A 26,721-nucleotide genomic window follows, 5' to 3' on the forward strand; every position below is an offset into this window, starting at 1 on the left:
GCCTCTTTATTTGAACTGTAACAGTGCTATACATTGCCTGGCTTCAGTGGCTCTCTAGATCAATGAACAAGACTTTGTAGTGTACCCATTTTCTACATCCCATACTTTACAAAACAAGTATCATGACAAGCACAAGGTTGGTGCTGCCTAATTTTGCTGTCAGTCCTGATGAAGACTGACAGTTTGGTCCACAGTTTTCATAGAATTTGTGTGCTTCTAGTTTTAACACAAAATTTTTTTCTACTTTTTTTCTAGCATGGCATGCTTTAGTAATCATCTTAAGTTCACATTAATATTTATTGAACATTATATTTTTTCTTTTTGTTACTGTATAGTTTTGGCTTCTTTGTCAAAAATTAAGTCCATATGTGTGTGAATTTATTTCTCGGTCTTTGATTACATTCCATTGATCAACCTGTCTGTCTCTGTACCAATACCATGTGATCTTTACCACTGTTTCTCTGTAGCGTGAGGTCAGGGATTCCTCTAGAAGTTTTTTATTGTTCAGATTTGTTTTGACTATTCTAGGTTTAAGTAAAAAAAATGTGTTGAAATTTTGATGGGAGTTTGGGAGTTGCATTGAATCTGTAGATGGCTTTTGGTAAGATGGCCGTTTTCACTATGTTAATCCTACCAATACATAAGCAGGGGAAATCTTTCCATCTTCTGATATCTTTGTTAATGTCTTTCTTCAGAGACATGAAATTCTTGTCATAGAGATCTTTCACTTACTTAGAGTCACACCAAAATACTTTATACTATTAGTGTCTATTTTGAAGGGTGTTGTTTACCTGATTTCTTTCTCAGACTGTTTATTATTTATATAAAGAAGGGTTACTGATTTATTCGAGTTAATTTTGTATCCAGTCATTTTGCTGAATTTGAAGCAGTTCAGCTATAGGATCTCTCTGGTAGGAATTTGGAGGTGACTCATGAATACTATCATATTATTTGCAAAAAGTGATATTTTGACTTCATCCTTTGGAAACTTTATCCCCTTCGTCTCTTTTCATTGTCTTATTTTTTTTAGCTAGAACTTTAAGGATTATATTAAATAGATAGGGAAAGAGTGAGAAGCCTTGTATGATCCCTGATTTTAATGAGACTGCTTCAAATTTATCTCCATTTATTTTGATGCTCACTGTATATTCCTTTGATTATGTTTAGATGTATACCTCGAATTTCTGACCTCTTTAAGACTTTTAACATGGAGGAGTATTGGATTTTGTTAAAGGCTTTTCAGCATCTAATGACATGATCATGTGATTCTTTTTCTGAGTTTGTTTACATAGTGGATTATGTTGATGGATTTTCATATATTCATTCATTCAGCTCTACCTAATGATATTCTAGGGTTTTTAGATAACAGTTTTGTAAATCCTAACAAATTTGTTTCTTAAACAGCTTTGAAGGTTTCAGACCACAAGGCCCAGTTCTTCACAAAATTGACTCTGCCTCTAATACCAAATGGATCAGGCTATTGAGGAAGCCTGTATAATGTCTTTCGGTACTATTAAAGCTAGTTAGCAGTGTGTAACTTTCCTGTTCAGTACTAATTTGATTTATTTTTTTATGTCATAAGAACAATGTGTATATTATCTTCAGTAATAAGGTCTTAGCTTCAAGTTCTTATGGAAAGATAAGATCAATGACAATAGTCGATATTCTTTTGACATGTTTCTTAGACCTCACCAACTACACAGAAAATGTGCTGTATACTTTTTATTTGAAAACCTATGGATTCTGTGAGAAGCATTATCCCTGTTGTAGGGTTTATGTGTATGCATGTATGTATGTATGTATGATTTTTTGTATGTATGTGTATTTCAAGCTTGTATAGTACTAACTTTCTGCTGAATGTCTTGTTAGTCTTTCATTCTATATCCTATGAAAATGTCAGTGTTTTCTTAAAATGCAGTTTATTCATCAGTAGTTTTGGATAGGTACTTCTAAAACATCACCTCTGACACTGGAACTGAATTTAATTCCACTAGAAAGATCCCAGGTACTATATATTTTTACTATATATTTTTACTAAGAGGACTGCAAGTTTACAGTCTCTGTATTATGGATGTCTTTTTACCTTTTTCAAATTTTTATTTAAAATTTGTATTAATCATTCCACTCATTTACATATCAAATGATATCCCACTTCCTGGCTACCCCTTCTACCAACCCTCCATCCCATGATATTCCACTTCCTGATTACCCCTCCATCTTCCCATCCCACATCTGCCCTCCCCCTTTGTTTTGTCTGTATGAGAGTGCTCCCCCATCCTTCCCCACTCTCCAGCCCCACCATTTCAGCAGCCCCCTACTCTGGGCCATCAAATCTCTCCAGGACCAAGAGCCAACCCCTCTTGTTGGTGTCAGATAAGGCCATCCTCTGCTACATACGTATCTGGAGCCAAAGATCACTTTGAGTACGCTCTTTGGCTTGTGGTCTAGTCTCTGGGAGAACTGGGTGGTCATCCCAGCCTATGTTGTTCTTCCAATGGGGTTGAAATCCCCCTCCTCTCCTCCAGTCCTTCTGCCAGCGCCCCCAGCCGATTCCCTGAGTTCAGCCTGATGGTTGGCTCCAAGCATCCACCTCTTCATTGGTCAGTTGCTGGTCCAGTTAGTTGCAGGAACTAACATACTTGGTTCCTATCAGCAAGTGTCTCTTGACCAAGGTAACAGTGTTGGGTTTGGAGTCTGCAGACGTGACGTACCCAGAGGTGGGTCCTTTCCCCAGTTGGCCCTTCCTTCAGTCTCTGTTCTATTTTTTGTCCCTGTTCTTCCTTTGGAGTTCTTAATAGTGAATGTTGTGACTTTTATGTTTCCTATTTGTTTAATTTTTAGCTATTAATATTTCCCATACATTTTGTAAATATATAAGATTTTTTAAAAAAATACTGCATAGAAAGATGAACTTTCTATGAAAAGATATCTATGAAAAGATATCTTTGTAATCACTTTTAACTTCTGAGCCATCATATACACATGAACTTCAGTGAAAAATGTAAAATACAGAACTGGGAAAATGAATTGAAAGCACTCTGTTGTGAGCAGGATCAGGATAATATTGATTCTCATTTGAGTTGTCTTCTATTTAAGGTAAATGATTTTCTAAATCAATGAATAATAAATTATTTTGATAACATCAAAATATCAGATCCATGCTGATGAATAATTAAAATCCTTTCCTTTTGATATACGTATTCTGTGCAATTTACATAGTTGAAAGAGATTATTTTCAAGTAAGTATAAAGGATATATAATCAATTGTGCCTATCAAATTCTATGTGAAGGAAAAGAAGAGAATGGTGTGAGGAGAATAATTCTGAGTCTTAAATGAGAGCTACACAGTTATAGATGAGTTAGCTGCAGGTTGGATAATTACTAGAATAAATGACCAATTTTTATATGTGCTCATTGGCTATGTACAAGCATATGAAGATACAGTCAATCATTCAGGTAAGTGTTTAATATACTGGGGCCCATTTTTTTCAAGCATAGGAAATAAAAGTAGATACTTCTGGACATACAGTGTGATTACAAACCAACAAACCCTTCATTAGTCTAAAGTGTCATGTTTGGAATGTGTTATCTAATAAGATATTGGTAGTAATATGATAATTTATTCATAAATAGTAATACAATAACTTAAAATTAAATAATTTAAACTTAAAACTTTCACTGGAAAGTTTATGAAGATACTGAGGCAAACAAAATAATAAGTGACAATATCATATTGTAATAAGGTCTGATAATTTCAAATTACATTAACTTTCAAATTTGAATGTGATCATAAATATCAAAAGTAGCCTAGGGTATTGTTCAGATAAGTACTTATTGTTTCTGCTAATCTTTAGCACATTTTTACACCACATGTATTTTCAGAATCATATAAATTGAATCAAAACTCTTGTTGAATATAAAAGCTTTCTTTTTAATAGTCTACAATTTAGTAGTCATATAACATGAGGAATGTGAAGGAAAATATAAAAGTTATCTAACATCATATATAAAACAAAACATTTCTGTGCTATGTGAAATTTTTGATAAGTGAATTGTAATGTTTAATTATTATTGTTAATTTTACACAGTCTAGAATGAGTTGAAAACAAGTACTCATTGAGAAAGTGTTTAGATTAGGCTGGTCTGTATGAAAGTCCATTGGAAATTATATTGACTAGAGTAGAAAACTGAACCACTGTAGGTAGCCACCATTCCCTGTGCAGGTAATCCAGGACTATGTAAGAGCTATGCAAGCTAGCATGCATGCATGCAAACATTAGTCTCTCAGTTTTGACTTGGATGTAACATAAACAATTTCAAGACCTTTCTGCTTTAATTTCCCTGAAATGATGGGTTACACTGTGGCAAATTAATTACAGAAAATGTTTTTCTCTTAAAATGCCTTTGTAAGTATATTTTTACCAGAGAAATGAGAAACAAAGACCAATCAAAATTACATCTATTAAATATTTGTTATAAGAGCATACATATGTTAAAAATCTAAAATTTTAAATATGTGTTTCAATGTGTTTTAGGAAAACATGGGAATCAGAATAATTTTTATGTTATTTTGGAATAAACTTATTGCTCATCAGAAGGAAAAGTAAGCTTTTGTTCTCAATATAGCTGGATTTTTATTTTACTTTGTTTGCTTGTTTATAATCAACAACATGAATGGAATTAGCTGTAATTAGTAGTATGTAATGTGAAGAATACTGAGACTTCTAACTTGTAAACTTATCTTACAATATTATATTTTACTTCACTAATAGAAATGCATAGAAGGCATCAGGATTTCCTGAGGCACCAAATGATGTGTCTTCCAAGTTCTGTTCCAAAACTATGCTTAGTTGCAAGGATTTTTGAGTTTTATATTTCAAAGTATACCTAGAGTTTCTGAGTCCTCTTATACTAAAATTATTCTAATATTAGAAAATTTTTAAAAAATCAATTAGAAATTTAGGATTCTTTTCTAATTAATTTTAAATAGCTCAGAAGCAAAATCTGGTCTCATTTGCTTTTTGCATTTAGGTGCTTATCTTCAAATGTTTAAGTGTACAACATTTCAAAACTCATTATTATCTAATGTTCTCAAACCTTCATTCATCACATTTAAGTCTTTATGAATGCGTAAGTATGTAACTGAATAGATATATATTACAGTGTGTGTGTGTGTGTGTGTGTGTGTGTGTGTGTGTGTGGTGATAGCCTGAAATCTTAGTTTTCTACTGAGGAGTAGAAAAATTTGGACAAAACTATCTTCTCCCTAGATTTTTGTGTTTTATTCTACACTCACGGCGCTTTCATAATCACAAATAGGGCAGCATGAATTCAAATTCATCATAGTCTGTCTTATTCACCTTTTTCTAAGATATTCCATGATAAGCTAGAATAAAATGTAAAATAAAGTCTAATTTTTATTGTTTTTACATAGTAAGAGTAGGATACTTCTAAAAGTATATTTTATGAAATTCGAAATTTTGTACTTAGCTTATTGTTTTACCTTTTGAATATATTATTTTCAATGTATCATTATTGTCATTCAAGTTGTTTGTGGATTTTCAAAATACTTTTTAAATAAGTGTTTGAATTGAAAATATAATTATATGATTTCTCACTTTCCTTCTACCCTTTTTTCCTCATCTGTAGTCCACAACTTTCACAAATTTATGGTCTATAAGATCTGAAAATAAACACTCTAATTGGAAGAAAGAAATCTCATGGGGCCTGACAATGGATTATAGCCATATATGTAATGCTAACATATATACTTAATGATTTCCATATATATATATATATATATATATATATATATATATATATATATATATTCTACATATATATTTTTTTTCCATACATATATATATAATATAAATATATATATGGGAAATATTTATATATAAATATATATTTTTTTTCCATGAAATACTAAAAGACACAGGAATTGTAATTTCAATTACATTGGCTTTTTAACACCTATATTTTTAGATTAGATTCACAATTTCATGATTACTATTAATATATTCAACTTTGATTAAGTAAAATCAAAATTCATGGTAACATAATTGATATAAAATGAAAATTACAGATGGTTGAATTTTTATATCCACATGGTAACATGGATTATTTTATCTATTTACAAAAATAAGGTAACAATTGGTTAATTAAGTTTCACTTATTATTTTGCATCTTATGACCATATGAAATATTTTTATCTTGACAAGTCCTTTAAGAAAGTAATGAAAGATTAGTTATTCATCTTTTGTTAGTTTATTTTTCTACACTTAATAATAAATTTAAGTAATATGTTACAAAGTGTTATCTGCTTTTTCCATAGCACACTGTTAATATTGGCTACATATTAAGTGCAGCGGTTTAGTAAAGTTTATACTGTGTGATTATCCTTGTAGATAAGATGCAATTTAATCCATTATACTCTATAATTACAGTTCTTTAGTGATAAATCTATTTTAGAATAAAAATTATTCAAGCACAGATAAAACAAAAAAATTAACTCTTTTGTAAAGCTCTTAGCATTTTTCCTGTGTGTGTGTTTAAAAGTAATAATCCTTGGAATATAAAACCAGGATCTTCTAAAGCACAATAAGATAATGATCTATATTAAATACTCCCACCTTATTTCTATCTGTACCCCTCCTCTCAGGAGGCACAGTGTTGAGAAATGAAATCAGAATTTTTGGCAGATTCTGAGTGAACACTGCACCACTGAATTACAATTCTAGCTGTTTATTATTTTGTTGTTTCTTCCTATGATTCTTGCTCATTTTTTATCCTTTGAAAATTCCATACTATATTTCCATGTATACTCCATGTCTTTCTTCATTAACTCCTCTTGTGTTTCCTCTACTCCCTCTCAAATCTGACCTCTTTTTCAATTATGGACAATAGCTTGTGATTGAATTACTATTAGGGAGTGTTCCCTGAGGAATATTGAATTTCTCCCTTTAATTTTAGAGATTTTGCTAATTTGCTTACATTATCTTGAATTCACCTATCAACATATGCTCCCATGCTGGGCTGGTACTTACATAATTTTAGTAGTTACTATGAAACATTAAGTGTTACAAACTATCTTTGTCAAATCATGTGTATGATCCCAGTGCTTGAGAAGTTGAAGCATGGGTCAATGAATCTAAGGCTGTCCTGGCCTACACAATCCTGTAGCAATATCAATGTGTAGTAAACAACAACAAAGCAAGGAAGAGAACAAAATGGGAAATTCTATTTTATAAATTAAACATTAAAAGGAATCGAATCCATTAAAATAGCTAGTTAAATCATTATTATCCGAAGGATCAGAATTTTCTGTAAATATATACAGCACTATTTAACTTTACTTTTTTCTTTTTTCTTTGATATTTTATTTATTTACACTTCAGATGTTATCCCCTTTCCTCATACCCCCACCTCATTAATCCCCTATCCCATCCTTCTTCCTCCTTTTTTGCTTTTATACTGTTTAAATTACATGCAAGTATTAAGGTCAGTTCTAGGATGAGAAACTAGCAATACAATAAATGCAAATATTCAAGGAACAAGCAAGACAATAAACCTCCAGATAATCAAAGAATATGCATGACAATAAACAGAATCATGTGATTACTCCTGTGATCACTATTTCTAAGGCTTATCAGGATGAGCAAAATATGTGAGCCTACTTCCCTGTCCTAGCCCAAAGTCATTTTTACACCTGAACCTTACTTATTTGTTCTAGCTTAAGATGTAAATTCCTGCATATAATTTCTTCTTTGTTCTAGCCTAGGATTTAGATTTCTGCCTGAAATTACTTCTTTTTTCCAGCCTAATGTCAGATTCCTGCCTGCAATTCATTTGCTTGTCCTTGGCCCATGTCAGATTCTTGCCAAGCAGCCCCAAAAGCTCTCCGCATCTCCCCATTTTTATTGCATGAACCAGATTGAGCCTGTCTTAGGTCATTTTGACAAGAAAGCCTTCCCTATCCATCGTGGAATATACATTATCATAAGCAATGCCTTCTGTCTTAGGTTGGTAAGGCTCTGTGCAGAATCTTACCCGTCCTTGGCTTACCAACCTGTTAAATTAATAACCCTGTCTCAGAGTCCATTTTCAATTTTAAATCTTGTACTTTGGCTGCCAGCCTGTTGATGTAGTTAGAGACAAGATTTACAACAATGGGCAGGAATGAAAGTATTCCCAGGACAAGAAGGGCTAGCATGATCAAGTTATATATGCCATTCCTGATGTTTGACCAAAATGGAAATACTGACCTCAGGCCATGGATAATTTTATTGGCATTATTTGCAGCATCAAAGTTCAACAGAGCAGCATTCTTTAAATTAAAAATCTTACTATGCAAAGTTAACACACCCAGAGAAGTGTTAGGATTATGCCAAATACCCTACAGGTGTCTTTAGACTTTTTTCTAATTATAATGACAATCATAGTAAATTTTAGAAGTAACACTACTCCAGTGATATTGTTCATGACACTTGAGATGGCTCCTAACTCTTAGACCTTGAACTTCCTTCAGATAATCTGAATAGGTTATAGAGCATCAATCCATTGTTCCAGACACCTATATAAATCCTTTTGTATATTCAATACATTAGTAACATTTTTTTGCTAGATGGTTAACAAAAATAGCTGTCTTAATTCCTTGTGTCAATACTACTGCAGAAGCAGTGGTGCTAGCAATTAATTAAATTAAAGCTGTTATACCAGCAATAATCAAACCCACCACCCTCTGCTTAAAACCTAACTCACTTCTTCCAGTACTTTCAAGTTTTTCTCAGAGAAACAAGGTTTTCTAGTACTCAGGGAAATAAGACAAAAACTGGTTGATAGACCCCCGTAATAGACATGCCAGGTTTCAATATACTAACATAACTAGAAATTATACAGTCAATGCAACTTACATTAAATAATGTAGAAGAAACAAATACTTGACAATTAACTTGACAATTAAAAGAGCCTTATCACATGTATTAACACTTGTTTGAAATCCAGATCCTGTCCCAATTTTATCACTTCCTATCATAACATCATAGAGAATTGCAGCTAACTTCCAAATATGTCTTTGAAAATGTCTAGATCCAGTCTTCCAAATGTAGATTGTTATTTCCAATATTAGATTGATTTCTAGACCAGTACATGATTGAGTCCTAATAACTGGTCACCTTTAAGAAAATTATAAGAGACATTATAAATTCTCTTTTTGATTCTCTGTCCCACAAGGTCTAAAAACTTGAGGCAAGGCAGTTTGTCCCATTTGGGATTTAGGCAAGCAAAGGTTGTTGCCGCCTGCAGCAACAGCTGAACGGGGTTCACCTGTAACAGAAGCTGAGAACAGGGAAACAATGGCGGGAAGAGATGAGGCCAAGACAAAGTTCTCTGATCAAGGCCTATAGTTTAATGTAAGACCATCAAATAAAAAGTGGAAGACTCAACCCCCTCAAGAAGAGTCTTTCTTGGCACTTCAGCTCAGCAGTGTGGGAAAGGGGTGTGCATCCTTAATCAGGTTCTTTGTTATTCAGTCTCTAGTGGTAAACAGTGTGTTCTGGCCTGCTCAGCCTGACAGGCTGGCAGCCTAAGGGAAAAGGTACCTTTCAAAAGGTAAGTCAGGAACATATATATTCAATACAGCTTCCCAGTCATCTTAGTCAGGGTACTCAGCAAACTCACAGGTCAACATCATTCTTTTATTTAACTTTAAAATTCAGAAAATACTCTTTAGTTTAATAATAATAAGAACTTGCTATATATTTTATTTTGCATGGTTGTTAGACATATAATACAAATCTTAAAATAATTGATTAAAGAAAAATAAAATATTTTGATGTATGTTCATGACAAAATATTTAATACAAAAGACAGAAATATTTGAATGGAATTATAGATTTCCCAAACAAAACAAACAAAATAAAGGACACTCAAAACTAAAGGGAAACAATGATTACAATTATATTGTATGAAAAAATATTTTCATTATACAAATATTAATAACCACAGCTGGTATAGTCCACTAACATGTTCCTATAATCACTACACTTACAAAGCTGTAGTAGGAGAGCCATGAGCCTGAGCTATGTAGAGGAACACAAAGAAAAAAAACTGTAGGGGAACCTTAAAACAGCAACAAATGCAAAACCAAGCCCTCGCTTGGTCCTTTTGGCTGGGGCAGACACCTAGCTGATCTGCTCCCATGAAGACAACATATTCTGAGCCATCTTAGAGGAACCACTGCACTCAGAGAAGTGGGTAAGAACCCTCTCTCACAACCCTATGCCCCAGATCTGCAACTGGGAGCTTGCAACACTCAGGACCCATCACCCACCTAAACCCACCCCTCCAGAATACCAAACCTGAAAATCATTCCACTTCGCTCCAGTGGTCACAAATATTTAGAGTGAACTTAAATTGAAAGCTGATGGAAAAGTTATTGACCTGCTTACTTGGCCTCAAATATACAAAGATTCACAACGGAAACATTTCAATGCCTCATAGTCCAAACTCTGTTTACATCTCAAATCTAATGACAGATGTTATGAAGATTAGCAATAAGAAAGATATATGAGACAGAGTTGGTAGTTTTTGTCTCTCTGTCTATTCAAAACAAAATAGAAACAAATCTCTAAAGACTAATAAGTTCTGACAAGTCCCAACACTCAGAAGAGGGGATAGTTAGTGAGTTATTACAGATGGTCATAATATAGACCATTTTATTATTAACTCTCATGAATGCTGCTATAAGGTATTATTACTTCGAACTGTGCTTACATAAAACACAGTTTAAACACTGCTATTTGACAGTCATTATATATAATGCTTGATTTAATATTAAGGCCAATAAACTAAAATATTTATAGCTATGAAACCAAAACTAGTTTCTGATATTACACTGTTTGTTTGTGCTTTTCCTCTTTACATTCTTTGAAATTTTTTTATGAAATATTCTTGAAAAAGGATAGTTTTTAAACAACTGATTTAAATTCTTTATGAATTGGCCTTCTAAATTCTTCTTTAGTTAAAGCATATGTATTGTATATGGTGCAATAGTAAAAAACAGCTTCTATAATTTGAAAAATGTATTTGCTGGTACAGAATAAATTATATCTCATTTTAAAGCAAAGAAAACCCAATTAGATATTAATCAGACATTTTTCAGTGAAATATGGTATGCTATGATGTTACTTTTATCTGGTGTTTCTTGTAGTATATTCTGACATCTTTTATTTTATGCCTGAAGTTTGCACCATTGATGATTACTTAATAACTTTTATTTCTCTGGTGTCGGTTTCCCTTCTCATGAATGGTATCTCAGACAGTTGATGTTCTGCTGTTATTACAAGATAATTCAGTCAAACTTCATTACTAAATGAAATAAACAATATATAGTGTGCTTAATCTAAAAGAGGAATTGGGAAATTTTGAACAATGTTTTGAATTTATTTATCGGCATTTTACCCAGTGGTATGGATCAGAAGTATTCCATAAATGGCTTTTGAATCAACCCTGAAGAATGGGACATATTTGCCCCCCAAATATTCAGAGGACAGCAATCCGCATCACATCCATATTCATGTCTTTTAATACTTTTATTTTTTGTATATAGTGATGTGCCTATAATCATTATTTTATAATATCTTTATATGTGATGCTTTCTATGCTTCACTTTTTTCTATCTTAAATAGCTCTTATATCCTTCTATTTGCCAGATAAAGAATTCATATCCTTCATAATTTGGTTAATTTTCTCCTGATCTGTTTAATGTGTACCGATATTTATAAAATGTTGTCAATTTCATTCAAATTTTATAGCAGTGAAAAAAGTAGCTAATGTATAGCTAATATAATGTATAGCTATAATGTATAGCTAATGAACAAGTCAGCTGATTAAATGATTTTTCACTTTTTAAGCATGTGCTTTATAAGACTATGTATGTCAAAACCAAAGAACCATGAAAGCAGTCATTTTCTTTTACAGGGTAGCACAATAGTGCTCAGGTATTGTACCCTCTCACTGCTGTCATTCTTGAACTTTCTCATAGTCTTTTAAAAATTTGTTTACATTTCAAATGTTATCCCCTTTCCCAGTTTACCCTCTGGATATCCTCCCCTTTCTCATCCTCCCTCCCCGGCTTCTATGAGGGTGCTACCCCACTCACCCACTCCTGCCTCTGCCTCCCTGTCCTTGCATTCCCTTATGCTGGGTCATCAAGCGTTCCCAGGATCAAAGTCCTCTCCTCCCATTGATTTCTGACAAGGCCATCCTGTGCTACATAAGTGGCTGGAGCCATGGGTCCCTCCATGTGTACTCTTTGGTTGGTGGTTTAGTTCCTGGGAACTCTTGGGCATCCAGTTAGTTGATATTGTTGCTCTTCCTATGGGTTGCAAACCCCTTCAGTTCCTTCAGTCCTTTCTCTAACTCTTCCACTGGGGACCCCATTGGAGACACCATGCTCAGTCCAATGGTTGACTGTGAGCATCTGTCTCTGTGTTTGTCAGGCTGTGGCAAAGCCTCTCATGAGACAGCTATATCAATCTTAAAGCATCCTGTGTATCTTTTCTCTTAAAATTTCATTCCTCCCTTCTCTATATCACTTTTCTTTCAGCATGTCTAGCCACAAATTTTACATTCTTTCTCATGATTACTGATGTCCTAATTAACACTTATGAGTTAAACATACTTTTATTGTCTTTCTTTGTTTTTGAATATAAAAAGGATTGTTTTCCCAAATAAAAATAAGATAGAAAAGATGGATGATATATATGTTTACTAAGTTTTCATATGATTTGTATAGGTATAAATGTGTATATACATACATATATACATACAAGTGTATACATGATATATTTAGATATCAAATATATCTACATATCCATTTATATATAATGATAAGTTTTCATTTTATATTTTAATTGTACTATTTGCAACTACTTACACATAAATAGAAAATATATTCTAAAATTAATAGTTCTCTTAATATTTTTATTTTGCTTCCAGTTTCAAATAATTTCTACCTCCATTAAAATCAGCATGCATGCATTATAGAAAAAAAAAGGGCAGATCAAGCTAACATTTAAAAGGAAGATTAGATTACATAGCAGAGATCTGACTTGTCTGGCCTTTGTAGGAGAGGATTCACTAATCCTATAGAGACTTGATTCCCCAGGGACTGGGGATGCCTGGGAGGGGCACCCATGCACTGCCTTAACATTTCTCTATGCTGAGGCATTGAGCCTTCACAGGATCAAGGGCATCCCCTCCCATTGATGAGGCAATCCTCTGCTACATATGCAGCTGGAGTCATGGGAGTTCGGGGAAGCACTGAAGGAACTGAAGTGGTTTGGCACCCCATAGGAAGAACAAAAACATCAACCAAACGGTACCTTCCAGGGACTAAACCTGCATTTCTTTCAGACAGGACACATTTCGGTCAAAGTTTTGTGGTTGGAATAGTGTATCATCACTCTGCTGGTGATCCTAGCTGGCTACAGGAGGGGTCTTCTTCAGGTTCCATGTCCCCACAGTTAGGCATGAGGGATAAGGTCACCAGAATTGACTCCTGGGAGCCTCCTCCAACTCAGGTCTCTGAGACTTCCTAGAGAGTCTCCCCTTGCTCTCCAACCCAGGCAGCTGCAGATTTCCATTTATTCTCCTGGCCCTCTGCACTTCTCTTTTGTCTTTCCCAATATCTGGTCCTGCCTTCCCATCTCTCCTCCCTAGTTTCTTTCCTCCCTCTGCCTCCTATAACTATTTTTTTTCCCTTATAATTGTTATTCAAGCATCCTTGCTTGGGCTTTCCTTTTTGTTTAACTTTTTTGGGAATGTGAGGTGTATCATGGGTATTCTGTAGTTTTTGGCTAATAATCTACTTACCAGTGAGTATATACAATATCATGCCTTTTGGCCCTGGGTTACCTCACTCAAGATGAAAATTTGTAATTCCATACTGTGAATTTCATATTTTAATAATAATGTAACTCACTTGAAAATTCTGAAACCTAAGAATTTCCTCATTTGAAAAAAATTTGTGTGCCTATTGAACTAATTCTGTAGAAAAGACTTTCAGTTTTAATATATGTTCTAATTATTTTTGCACATGACTGATTTGTTTGAGCTATGGAAAATTAACAGGTATATAAATGAATCATAACATTTTGATTCATCAATATTAGATAATAGTGTCCTATCACTGGATAAAAAAATAATGTAAAATAAAGGTGAAAGAATCTACCCACATATTAGTTAAGATAACAGAATCATAATATTCTAAGTGTTTTTATACTTGCCACATGTGCAACAAAGGGAATGGATCCAATTGTCCTTTGCTTATCAATCCTGAATATGCCTAATCTTGGTAGCTATTAAGAATCTGGTCTGTTAGTTGGGACAATTAAAACCATTGGCTTTATGTGGTACTACTTTGAATCTGTTATGTGCAATATTCAACCCTTCAAATGTGTACTCACAGCTAATAGTGATGATAATAATCATTATCTTTGATCATTTGTAAAATTGTCAAACAAAATCAACATTTTCCAAGATATTTTTCAGTCTTACAAGATGATTTGTTTTCTTAGTAGTTTATTCTTTCCTAGTCTATTTCTCAATTAGCATTCTCTTAACTATCTTTTTGTTTTTACCAGTTCACACACCCAGGAGTCCTATAAAAATACAAAACTGAAAATTATATATATAATTGTATATGTAATTGTATATATAATATATATCATGCATATATATTATATACACCTGTTACAGACCTTTGTCAGCCTTGTGCTTGTAGCTCCAGTGTCTGTGAGTTCAAATTGACATTACTTAGTTGATTCAGAAAGTGTGATTCTCCTGATGTCTTCCATTTCTTTTGGCTCTTACATTCTTTCTATTACCTCTTCCACAAGATCCCTGATCTCTGAAGAAAAGAATTTGACATTCATTCTCTCTCTCTCTCTCTCTCTCTCTCTCTCTCTCTCTCTCTCTCTCTCTCTCTCTCTCTCCATGATATCTAAATGTGGATGTCTATATTTGATCCTATCTGCAGCAGAAGGAAGTTTCTCTGATGATGGAATGATGGCTGATCTATGAGTATAGGATAATATTATATTATTAGGTATTATTTTATTGTCACTTTTTTAAGGCCAGTAGTTCTTGGTTTTACTTTATGTCTCTGAGATATGTAATCTTTGGTTCATGGTTACCAAACAGTGTCATGGATGAATTCCATCTCATGGAGAGGGCCTTAAGTTAAATCAGAATTGGGGGGGGGAGGCAGTTTCCTATAAGTTTCCTATAAGTTCCCCATTGCCCTTATTTCACAAACTAGACAAATTATAGATCAAAGGTTTTGAGAATGGGTTGATGTTTATATTTCTGGAAGCCTTCAGAGTGATTACTGTATCAAAGATGCTATTTTATCAGGGTGAAAATTCTCTGTAGGAACCAGTTTGACATCTCAATGTTCAATGAATTGTGTGGGTAGTGACTTCAGCAATGTGTCCCGGCTATCAGTTTGGAGCAACCTATAGCCTTTCAACAGGATGAATTTTTAGGGAATTTTCATAGGAACCTTTTGAGCAATACCTCAGTTGCTTTAACTTCATTGGGTGAAAAGAGATGGCCAGTTGGTTCTCTGTTTCTCTCATTATTTAAAGACTTCTTTAGCATCACCTCTGTACATTTTAGAAAGTTTCCATTGCACTAGGTTTTCATTCAACTTCTCAAAACTTCTCAATACTAGATGTCTTTCTCTGTGTTCTTTCTCTGTCCTCCCACTCTACACCTGATTTTTCCATTCCTGTTTCTCTGTCCTAGTCCACCTCTTTTATTTTCTTCTCTCAGGGAGAAATACAGGTTCTACCTAGACCCATTCTCTATACCTAACTTCTCTGGGTCTATGGATTATAGCATAGTTATCATTTACTTAAGAGATAATATCTATATTTAAGTGAATATTTGCCATATTTATATTTTTGGGTTTGGGTTACATAACTCAGGTATTTTTTTTCTAGTTCCATGCATTTACCACAAAATTCAATGTCATTTTTCTAACATAGCTGGATAATAGTTGTGTAAGTTATCACATTGTCTTATGCATTCTTCTGTTGAGAGACATCTATGTTGCTTCCAATTTCTGGCTATTACAAACACAGCAGAAATGAAGTGTTCTTGTGGTTGGATAGTGAGCTCTTTGGGCATATTCTTAAGTGTGGCATTGATGGACCCTGAGGCAGATCAATTCCTATCTCTCTTTAGAATCTCCATACCAATTTCCATAGCATTTACACTTGTTTGCATTCACACCAACGTTAGTGTTATGTTATTGATATTAGCCATTCCGACATGTAATGGCTCAACATAGTTTTGGTTTACATTTCCCTACTGCCAAATAATGTTTAACATTATAATTTACTATAAAATTATAGTAAAATTATAGTTATGAAATAGTAACAAAATAATTTTATGGTTGGGGATCACCACAACATGAAGAGCTTTATTAAAGGTTGCAGCATTAGAAAGGTTGAGAAGCACTGGTTTGTGCTATATGTTGGTTTCTGCATTTCTCTGTTTATGCTTTGTCTGCATAACCTGTCTACTGGTGGGAGCAGTACATTTAAGTGTTGTAGTAGCAGTGTGTGAGGGTCAATATGTGGTTTAAGCTGTCTTGGTGTTTCCTTTAAATACATTTCAAAAGTCTTATCTGATGTTCACACATGTAGTCTATTTAGTCTGTGGTTTATTTTACTGATTTATCATAGTTTTCTAATTCACTTATACAGTAATATTTAATTATATGATTAATGATCTTGTTTAGCAATAAGAAGTCATTGTGGTGCTCTGTTTTGAAGAGTGCTGATTTATCTATGCCTTTATTTTGGTGGTAACTTACTTTAATATGATTTGAGAATTTGAATTGGGTAAGCACAGATTTACTGTCATTCTGTTTTTAAATTAGTTAAGTCATTCATTTTTTACTTTATTTTATTCTTTTTATTCAATATTTTATTTATTTAACTTTCAGATGTTATCCCCTTTCCCCATACCTCCCATTAATCCCTCCTCCTCCTTTTTTGCCTTTATACTGTTTTAATTACATGCACTTATTAAGGTCAGTTCTAGGTTGAGGAACTAGCAATACAATAGACGCACATAGTCAAGGAACAAGTCATTTTAACTTTGCTTGATTTCATTCTATTTTTTCTAAATATGTCAGTCATGATTCTTTTGAAAACATCTATCATTAATTTCTTAAAAACTATGCCAGTTTTAATTCCATTATAGTCTACTTAAAAGGTTAAATATATAAAAGCATTTTAGAAAAGCATGAAATAAAAAAAACCTAAATTCTTCTGACTAGAATGCAGTTCATATACATGCCTTCATTTATTCTTCCAATACCATACTTAATTGATGGAGTGGGGATTACCTATATGATCTTACAGGTTTTTTTTTTTATTTTAAATGAATAGCTATAGCTCATTTTAAGATATAGGAATGACAAATAATTTCTTTTTATCACTTTTGAAGTTTACACATTCTTCTTCTTAACAATTTACAATAATTTGTTTTTCTTTAGTTACTGGTTATGACAATTCTGTTTCTACGTCTCTGTCTGTCTGTTAGTGTCTGTATTTAGACCAAAGGTCCATATCTGTTGTTTACCTCCTTCACGCTTGCCCTTATAATTTGGTACAGAATATCTAATTGAAGAGGAATACTATTTTTTCAGCTTGACTGGCTGGCCAACACACTCCAGGTATCCTTTTTTCTCTGCCTCCTCAGTTGTGGGATTTTAAGTATCTGTTATTGCACATGGTACTTTGTGGGAGGGATAAATATCTGAACTCAGCAAGTAGGGTGTTTACACAGCAAGCACCCTACTTACTATATTGCCTCTCAAACCCCTTCATGTATGACAGTTTCATGCTTAGATTTTCTTCTTATTTTGATGTGATTCCAAATTGTCCAGGTTTATCTTGAGTAAACATCTGAGTGCAAAGCTTTAAATGGCTTAAAGACAGTCTCTTGCTTGCTAGACTATTAAGGCAAACCCACTTTGGCAGAAGCCATGTATAAAGCAGATCTCTATCTTTATCTTTTCTAATAATTGCTCATCCAGAAAAGTTTCTGGTAGATGAAAAGTGTGATATCCAATTGTCTCTGCCTTCTGATAAGAGTGCATTTGATAAATATTCTATAAATATTACCAGGACAGGTGGGTCAGTTTTAAACAACTTAATATGACAATGATAAGACAGTGCTTATGATATGTTATATTACATTCCATTCTAAACTGCAATCACTCTAGAGAATATATACACTGGATTCCTGTATAAAGCAATTAAGTAAAAGAAATCAATGAGGGAGAGAAATTTGGGTGGCCTTTATGGTCTAGCGGCACTTCTGTATGTTGAATATATCCTGTAAAATCTCAGAATGCCTCCTAAGAACTGAATATGTTTTCTAGATAAAATTGGCAAGAAGTCTTGGCCTTCAGTTCATTAGATGAAAAAGAATTTGTTTGATAAGCTTTCTTAGTTTATATGTTGATGCTTTCATGGTATAGGTTATCTACATTACCCAACACTTTATTGCAATTTTATGAATTCCTTATTAGGGAATGCAGGTCATTTGTAAATTTTTAGCTAAACCAGAGTTAAGACTTTTAAAGCTTATAGATGCATATTCATTATTTTCTTTCAGAGGCTGAAACAGCAAGGAAGGGGTCTAAAATGGTAACAAATCCTCTGTGTATATGCTATGACGTTTACCTTTGTATTCTTATGATACTCCTAACAGTGGGACAGGGTATATTTCTAACTCCTTTGCCTGTTCTTGAGACTCCTTTTTCTCCTACTGAATTGCCTTGTCCAACATTGATAAGAGAACTTTGCCTTGGCTTATAATATCTTATTTCGTCATGTCTGGCTGTCCTCTCTTGGACTTTCACTCTTTTCTGTAGAGGAAACAAAGAAGGTATGGAGATGAGGGAGAGAGTAGGTTGTTTGAAGGGAGGGAAAACTGTAGTTGTAATGTTTTGTTTGAGAGAAGTATTTATTTCCAATAAAAAGAAAGAAAACTTATAATGTCTCAGAATTTGTTAAGATGTAACATTACTCAACAATGATGGAATGAATTATTTTATAAACTTTCCAGACAAATTCAGAGTCAATTTCAGGTATATCATTTGGCAGAATGCTAAAGTGAGACAATGATACAATGCTGATGTGTGTGTGTGTGTGTGTGTGTGTGTGTGTGTGTGTGTGTATGTATGTGTGTACCTGTATGTGTAATTAAAGCTGAATTGCAAGGAGGATTACACTAATAGAAGCCAAATAAATAATAATAAAATAATAACTGGATCTTTTAATTGTCTACAGGTTGTCTTCCTCAAAATTCATCAAATAATACAGGCTAGTATTCCTAAATGGATAAGTATTTTCATCAGGGAGGAGAAGCGGTTTGGCTGACTTCTTACAAATAAATTCAGTGTCCAAATCAATGTATCTGCTTAGGTTCTCTGAATTAACTTAAGTAACTTCGAGAAGTAGCATAATAAAAGGTAACCCAACTCAGATTTCTAGACACACACACACACACACACACACACCCTGAAGAACACAAAAGGCACATACGTGGCACAGCCATGCACATTTATGCATGCACACACAGACACACATACAACATTTTTGTATTTGAAAGAGTCTGCTAAGAAGTAATTCAATTGTTTTCTACATGCTATGCTTGTATGTCCTTCAGATATATGCATATGAAATATGCAACTCCCTCTCAATTCCCAGATAATGATAGAAAATAGAAAACATGGGGACTCAGGGGTGACCTGGATAAAAACTAGGCTTCAGACAGAAAATTATCTCTATCTTAAATTGTATCATGATGTATCAGACAACTTATGCCCATTAATGTTTGTTTTATGAAATATGAGGCCCAATATTTTCTGTAGGTGTGAAATTTAAAACTAGAATTGTATTGGTGAGTGTTTTATTTGAAGATTGTGTCAACACTTCTGGTTAATGGTTTGCTGTATGCTTTATCTGCTGTCACCATAACAATGCCAGGTAGTTTCTGCTTCCATTTACTTGACAGATTATTTTCCATGGAATGACTCAGTCTGTGAGTTCCTTTTCCACTTAAGGATTTTTCGTAGTGACAATATTTAGTTTGCTTTGTCACAGCATTTTGCATTTAAGCTCTTTAGTTAGTTAGTTGTTATGATATTATAAGCAGCAGTGAAACAATTAAAAAAAAACCAATTTTTATATATATAAAGTTTTATATACATAAAACTTTAGGTAAAATGTAGGAAAATTTTAGTAGAAAAGACACAAAGTGAAAGCCATAGGTGTTGCATAACTAATTACTTATTACAGTACTTATTTTAGTGAAGAATTTTTGCAACCTCCTTACACTTTGCATCTCCATGACATCCTGATAATAACTCTTCTTTTTAATGCATTTGCTCTCTTTTTTTGATTTTTCCAAATAGTTCAGCATATGATACCTTCCTTATCATTATCTAAATCATAACAGTTTATGTGATGGGTACTTGTTAGAGGTAATATGATGCACAAAATAAAGAGGTCTATCAGCTTCTCTAATCTAGGGTGTAAGCATATCAATTTATAAGGCTTCCTGATACCAAGTCCAGTAAGCAAAATAAAATTAGTAGAGCTAGACAACCATGTGTTCTTTGAGGCAGATTCAGAGCACCAGGTTCCTCCTGAGGATTAGCCCTTAAATCCAATCCAAAAGTAGTTGTTCAAGTGGCCTTAGCATGTAGAGATAATTATTCAAATGTGTTTTTGCATATAACAATGGTATAATTAAAAATTTTGTATTTTGCTTATAGAGAGCTATGAAAGTGTGGTTATCTTTATTTCTCAACAAATTATCTTTTAGAAGCTTAACAGAGATCTAATCATATGTGCAGAGATTATTCTTCATGGTCACAAGCAACAGTTTTCAAAACTGCTCTTTTAATAGCTGGTGAACCTTTCTCAATGGTAAACAAAAAGCATTGGGTTAGTTGGGATTCTCTAGAGAAAGAGAACACATAGAGTTAATCTACCTGACTATCTATCTATCTATCTATCTATCTATCTATCTATCTATCTATCATCTATCTATCTATCATCTGTCATCTATCTATCTGTCTATCAAATTTGTTAGCATGACTCACAGCTGTAGGACAGCTTGTCCCACCATGCCTGTGTACCAACAGAAGGGCTAAAGATCTAACAATTGTTTAACACAGTAATTGTTAAATCCAAAAGGCAGGATGTCTCAGCTAGTCTTCAGTATATGTTAGAATTTCCCCCCTCCCCCCAAATAGTCTGAAATGCCTGGGAAGGGAGAAATTTGCCAGGCAGAGTGATGGGAATCAGGCAAAAAGAGCACAATATTCTTTTTTGAATGTTCCTTTATATAGTCTGTTACCAGATGCTGTGGCCCAAAGGGTTGCCAAGATTAAAGGTGGATCTTCCCACTTCAAATGATTTAATTAAAAACAATCCCTCATAGGTATACAGCTCCTTGTCCTTTAGTTAAATCCAGAGGTAGTCAAGTTGGCAATTAAGAATATCCATTTCAATGCTATAACCACTGTATTATAGTATATATAATTCACTACAATAGTTTTACAATGTTTTTGTTGATAAACCTAATACTTACGCCATAAAACTTTAAAATACATCCATTACTTATTTCAGATGCGTTATAGTGAGTAAAAAGCTATTTGGCTTTAAATATGTAAAAATTAAACTTCAGAATCTATTAAAGCAACCAAAATATATATTCTTTTTACCTCCCAAAATATTATTCAAAAACATTTCTGTCCTACCTGTGTGTATGTGTTTATATATTAATACACTGGATAAAAATGTTACATAAAGTTCCCATTATATAAAATAAAATTGTACCCAGAAGTACATTTAATGACTACTTTCATTTCTCTCTCATCTAAGTATCAACACCTGGTGCTTGAACTTTATCCACTATGATATTTTACAGATTCTATCTCCTCTCCCGGGTTTAATAAGTTATTTCTGAATCAGTGTGTTGAGCATGGCTTACCATTTTATTTTTAACTTCCTCACATTTTATTACTGACACAACAGTCATGTTTTCACTATTTCATATTACATTGCTAGGTGAGTTGTCCATAGAGTCATTTAAATTCCATGGGTTTTTTGCTCACCATTTTATTTATAAATTTTAATAGTTTTTAATTATGGGTTAGTTATTCTAATTAAAATTATACCCACCTATTATGCATTATTTAAACAGTGTAAATTAAATTGTTTTCATTACCTGAAGTATATACTAACATTGCAGAGATCAATAGAGTGAAGTTTTCACTAAATAATTCTAACTTTTACTATATTCAGCTTTTGCACCAAGAACTATTTTAATATTTATTTCTTATTATTTGATATTGTAGGAATATTCTTTAATAGTACTGAACCTGACACTATACTCAAACTAAAATGAAAACTATTATTTGAAAATTAACTTAGGCAGATGTTTGATATTTAAATTTGGTTGACTGTTATATTAGTATTAACTGTTTCTATAGTGAATTGTTGTGTTCCATAAAATTTATAAAACATTCAAAGTTACCAATTAAACAAGCTATGGTAAATAACACAGTAAAAGACTGTGTTAGGCATTAGTATTTAAATTTGTTTGATTGTTATATTAGTATTAACTTTCTCCATAGCTGACTCGTGAGTTCTATAAAACATCCAAAACTAACCAATAAAATGAACAATGGTAAATAACACTTTAAAAACACATAAATTGGTTATCAAATACCAAATTTCAGTCTTGAAAATATTTGTACAATAACATTGTATAGAATGAGTATGTTGTATTTATGTATTTGAGAACATGTGTGTGTGTATACATACATATACATACATATATGTATGAATTTGAAAGAGAATAAGGAGAGGTGTGGGAGGAAATGAAGTAGAGAGAACATTTTATTATATTTTAATTTCAAAAAGAAAAATAATTAAAATATACTTAACTCATATAATAATTTCATATATTTATCATCCACTAAACACTTGTTAATCTCCTCAAGTATTCTCCTCATAGTTGTAGATAAAACATGCTTGCAACACACTAGAAAATGCTATTATTCATGAATAGTTAAAAAAACAGTTCTGAAATTAATGATATGTAAATTTAATATCTTCAGTAGCTACACACATGTATCTTTTCAATAAGGTCAACTAAATGAGAATTACATAAAACCAATATCAATTTACATAGAAGGTAATTTCATAGGTCCCACACCTAGGCTAAGAGCTACAGGTAATAAATAGTTGATTACGACAATTATTTTCCTTCAGGGATTGACCAATACTATATATACGTATATATATATATGTATATATATGTATATATATATATATATACATATATATAGTGATCTTCCTTTCTGTCTCTCTTTCCCTCTCCCCTACCCACACACTAGTAATAATTACAGAAGACAATTAAGAAAAGTTACATGTTAAAAGAACTCAAATATCAGTGGTTTAAAGTTTGTTTCATGAGTCAAAAAGAGACATTAATGAATGAAACATCTCTTTCAAGGTACATGTTTGTGAAATAAAGTAGGTTATATTTTTATAGCATGAATAGTTTAAGCTATAGTTCAATAATTGTTTTAATTTTTAAGTATGCTAGGTTGACGATGATTTTATCCTGTATCAAATTTGAAACAATTTTATAATTTCACTTTGTTAAATGTATTTATTATATTTTCTAATGTTTTACCTGTTATAATAAAGGTTAAAAATTAAAATATTCATTCTTTTAAAGATGCTTTCATGTGTTATATATTATTATAAAGGTCTTAAAAATTTAAACTTGAAATACTCGAGTTTAATATGAAAAAATGACCAAAGCAACCTTTTTTATTTAATACTTAGAAGAAACATGTTTAAAGATTATAATATGTATTTTCTAAACTTTTATACTTTTACTTATCATGTTGTAAACTTTGATTTTTAATGGGAAGGAGCCAAAGCAATGAAACTCATTTTGTGAATAAGAGGTGTTCTGGTGTAAAAAGCTCATTCTTAAATCTCATCCTGGATCAAAGGTTGATGTACATTAATCCTACCCAAGTTTGAGATTAGGAAATGATTTATGGGAATTGTACAAGAAAAAACATATTGAACCAACACAACCATTTATCTGACAGATCAAAGACCTTGAGGAAAATGACTTATTTCAAGACGTGTAGAAAAAAAAAAACAAAATGTGAAAAATTTTAGAAAAATAAAAGTCTAGGTAAAAACTAATACAGAAGAAAAAAATGTCGTGACCCTCAGCTTTTCTTCAGCTTTTTTTCTCTGGCTTTATTTTTATTGTTTTAAATTTTCTTAATAAAGAGACTGTCATACATGTATACAAAGAAAGCTGATAATTTCCACCCCATGTTTAGCTCTAATATTCCAACACTACACAGCATAATCATTACTATTGTCTTATATTTTATTTAATTCACTCACAATATTTGCCTTTTTCTGTCCTTACATATCTTGGTGTGGAACCATCCACTCCAACATTTACTAGTGGCTACAACCTTTAAAATAACAAACAACAAAAATAAAAACATGTTTTTTTTTTTTTTTAACTCTACCATGTCAACTGCAGTTAGGTCATCAGAATGGACTGGAATCTTAGGGTCTCTGTCTAGAAAGCAGCTAGCTTGATTTTGTACAGTTTGGTCTAAAATATGCAACCCGTGTCTCAGCCTATATTTTAAATAATTCTGGAATCTCACTAAGACTTAAGCATCTGTTACCCAATTTATTTCATAGTATAGTCACCATTACTTAGTAAGTTGTTACTTGATAAAACTTAGTAAGTTGTTTCTTGATAACATTCACAAACTATGAAACCTTTACTAAGCATGAAATTTTCACACTAAATCATTTCATTAAACTTGTAGCTCAGTTTTGATTAAAGGTTGCAGGTGGAACCATTTTCTCAGTTCTGTTTCAAACAAAGCTGGAGTCTTTCTGCAGGGTTGTATTTAATATCTTCTACTTTCCACATGAGTCATGAATTATAAACACAGGACTAGAAATACCAGGATTTCATTGGAGACATTTATAATGTATTTCTTTGCTACCTGTGATCTTATAGTACGACGGTGCTACACTGAACTATGCTCCTTGCAGTGAGTTTTGTGAATATCTATACCATGTGTTTATGTGTTTATCAGGATACTGCTATGGGGCAAAATCTTGAAAGACAAACATAGCACAACTTATACTACTTTCGAATATTTAAAAGGAAACATGAAAAATCTCTGAAAACTGTAATGTTGATAAGAGACAACACAAAATACTCCTGTAGCTTCATATATTTTAGACATTCTGTGGATTTTTTATGATCTCTGTACACATAAACATTTTTTTCTAGTTGATATAAATGGGTCACTTTATCATGAATAAAGTAGTTTTACTTTATTTCATGTTGTACACTAGAGAACTTCCAACAAAGTTGCTTGGGCAAGAAACACTTATTTTCTTCTTAATCACAATAGGGAAAATTTCAATTGATATCATATTTGCTTATGAAGTAACAGCCTGCTTTCTACAACTAAAGGGTGTTCATATGAGCTTTTGATGAATACGTTTCATTTCCATTACTGTGTTTGCTCCAGACTTTTGTTACTGTATTGAGGTCTAGTGTCTATACAGCCAATCTCTTATAACATTCGTATGAATTTTAAAAACTTGGGTAGCATTATCCCTTTTTTTGATCAACTTCTAAAATTTGATTTTCTTGTAGTTTTGCATCCATTTATTATTGAAGTAGTTTTAACATAATGTGATTTGTATGATTTCTGTGACTTTTTCAGATTGACTAACTTGCTACTCTGCTATTGAAGATCTATCTTAAGTCACCTTTTAAGACAAGAAAAGACTTCTTTAATTTGTATCCTGCTTTCTCAAGCAAATAATCTTTATTAAATTTACTTGTTAAAATATTCATTCCAATCTCCATCAGGGCCTTCAATCCTTCCTCCAACTCTTTCATAAGATTCCCTGACTGACCTCTGTTCAATGTTTGACTGTCAGTATCTGCACCTGTTTCAGTCAGCTGCTGGGTAGAGGCTCTCAGAGGTCAGCCACACTAGGTTCCTATCTGCAAGCATAACAGAGTATCATTAATGGTGTCAGGAATTGGTGCTTGCCCATGGGATGAATTTCAACATGGACCAGTTGTTGGTTGGTCATTCCTTCAGTAACCTGCTCTATTTTTGTACCTACATTTCTTTTACATGGGACAAATTTTGGGTTGAAAGTTTTGTGGGGTAGATTGGTGCCCTTATCCCTCCTGGGGTTCCTGCCTGGCTACAGCAGCCTCTTGAGGTTCCATGTCCCCACTGTTAGGCATCCTGGCTAATATCACCCAGATTGATTCCTTGGAGCCTCCCTAATTCAACATGACTGGGACTCCTAAGAGATTCCACCCACACCCTATCCCTGGGAGCAGCAGATTTACATTCATTCTCATAGACTTCTGGCACCTCTCCTGTCTCTTCCCACACCTGATCTTTCCCCCTATTGCCTTTCCTTTCCCCTCTCTCACCCACTTCCCTCCCTCTCTCTGCTTCCTATGAATATTTCATTCCCTCTACTAAGTCAAATTTAAGCATCCTCACTTGGGACT

General features: G+C 33.0%; 1 protein-coding gene across 1 annotated transcript in view; it reads left to right on the top strand.

Moving 5' to 3' along the window:
* Klhl1 (kelch like family member 1) overlaps positions 1-26,721 on the top strand; it is a 356,587-nt gene that overhangs the window by 94,949 nt on the left and 234,917 nt on the right. The window lies entirely within an intron of this gene.

Source organism: Arvicanthis niloticus, chromosome 3 (assembly GCF_011762505.2).
Source record: "Arvicanthis niloticus isolate mArvNil1 chromosome 3, mArvNil1.pat.X, whole genome shotgun sequence".
NCBI lineage: Eukaryota > Metazoa > Chordata > Mammalia > Rodentia > Muridae > Arvicanthis > Arvicanthis niloticus.